This window comes from Macrobrachium rosenbergii, chromosome 1, assembly GCF_040412425.1.
Source record: "Macrobrachium rosenbergii isolate ZJJX-2024 chromosome 1, ASM4041242v1, whole genome shotgun sequence".
Classification (NCBI taxonomy): Eukaryota; Metazoa; Arthropoda; class Malacostraca; order Decapoda; family Palaemonidae; genus Macrobrachium; species Macrobrachium rosenbergii.
Window position 1 is genome coordinate 76,987,943 of NC_089741.1, and position 2,500 is coordinate 76,990,442.

A 2,500-nucleotide genomic window follows, 5' to 3' on the forward strand; every position below is an offset into this window, starting at 1 on the left:
TCTTCTTGAATTGCATCAAACCATATTTTTGTTGCGAATGCCGTATATTTTTTGCTTTCCGAAGTCAATGGTATCTGCCAATATCCCTTACATAAATCAAGCTCTGTAAAATAGACCTTATTAGAAAGTTCATGCAAAGACTCATTTATACGTGGCATGGGTTCAGCATCAAATACAGTCAATTCATTAAGGTTTCGAAAGTCTATACATAATCTTAAAGACTCATCTTGTTTCTTTACAAACACAACTGGAGAACAATACGGAGAGATTGATGGTTCAATTATATCTAATGCCAACATCTGATCAACTTGTTTGTTAAATTCAGCTGTCAAGTTAACTGGAACTGGGTAGGGTTTAGCACGAACTGGAACTTCAGATGTTAACTGAATATTGTGCTCTAGATATTTGGCAACACCCGGTTTATCATTTATTACATCAGGAAATTCGCTTAATAATTTAACAAGTTCAGCAAATTGATTATTTTTGAGTTCAGGGCTTATTTGATAATCAGTTTTATCAACCTCCAAATACTCAATGTCACAAAGATCTGAAACAGGTTCTCCAACATTAACAAGATCAAAATTTACATCAGAAAACAAACCATTTGAAGTTTTAACCATTTCTACGGATTTTTGCACAACATTTACAGATTTTCTCCTATGGTACTTTTTAAGCATATTAGCATGATACAGCTTAAGATGTTTCCCAACCTTAACAAAATAGTCAACTCCATTATTATGACAACTGTTAACTATATAAGGTCCTTTCCACTGCATTAAAAATTTGTTAGTGTTACTTGGTAACATTATTAGAACTTCATCCCCTTCGACAAACTTCCTAGGCTTTGACTTACGGTCAAAATACTCCTTGTACTTACGTGAACTGATCTCAGAATTGCTAACTGCCATCTTAGCCATGTCTTGCAACCTAGAACGCAGGTCTAAAACATATTGATAAGAAGTTTTGACTTCATCATCTGTGCTTTTATCAGCAATTAATTCATGAAGGATTGCCAATGGACCACGGACATTACGACCATATAAAAGTTCAAAAGGGCTAAACTTGAGAGAATCATTTGGAATTTCACGGTAGGCAAAAAACTACAGGAATATACCTGTTGCATTCCTTTGGTTGATCGCAACAAACCTTCTTCAACATATTCTTGAGTACTCCATTCATACGCTCTACAGTTCCATTACATGCGGCGTGATACGGACTCGTGAACAAAGACTTTATGGATAATAACCTATGAATTTCTGCCATGAGATCTGACTTAAATTGGGTTCCTCTGTCACTTAAGATTTCTTTAGGTACACCCACTCTACAAAATATTTCCACCAAGCTTTCAGCTACAGTAATGGTATCAATATTTTTAAGTGGTACAGCTTCAGGGTAACGGGTAGCTAAATCAATTACTGTAAGAATATACTTGTAACCACGACTAGAAGCTGGAACGATCGGACCTACGATATCAATAGCTATTCTACTGAATGGTTCAGAAACAATAGGCATATTACATAAAGGTACTTTCTTAACCCTTTTCCCAAATTTTTGACATCTGTGACAAGATTTACAATATCTATCAATCTCGGCACCAGCTCTGGGCCAATAGAACTTACTTAACACCTTGTTAATAGTTTTCCTAGATGAAAAATGACCAGAGATAAGAGATTCATGCGCAAGTTGCATAACTATCTCTCTATACTTAAGTGGAACAATAATTTGCATCTCACCCAGATCTAACTGATTTGTACTTTTAATGCACTTACGATAAATTACATTGTTAACTGCTATGTATTTAATAGTTCTACCTCTACAAACTATCTCATCCTCATCTTTCAAGTTTTTCCTAATTGTTTTCAGAGAATCACATGTCCACTGTTGATTATTAAAGTCTATAGGATCTACTTTAACTTCTGTCAGGACATCAGATAATGGTTTTAAAGTGGTAGATTTAAGATTCTGTCCTCTCGTAATCACATTAACATTTAACTCATTTACATTAATTGGCTCTGGCACTTTATCCAACAATTCTATTCCTTCTTTCATGTGATGATTTAAACCAGGAATCAATCCAACAATGACCTCAGCGCATTTAATTGGGGCGATTATAGCATCTACTCTACCAGAAAAGAATTTACTTTTAATGAAACATTTAATTTGTGATAAATGTATTGGGACACCAACGAAATTATACACTTTAACAATTTTAACCTTACTGAGATAACGTTTTGGAACCAAAGTCTCACTTATAACTACCGTATTGCAACCTGTATCAAATAGAACCTCTACAGATTTGCCAAAAACAATTCCATTCTTATCTACAATTGCATTCTTGGGTTTTTCTTCACAAGCAAGAGCAATACTTATCTTAGGAACCTTTTTATCAGAAGATTTAGATTGGGCAAAATTAACTGGGGTATTAGGACAGTTTGGCTTAATATGCCCCGTTTCTTTACACAGGTGACATCGAACCGTTTTAAGGGAATCGGTCACTTTA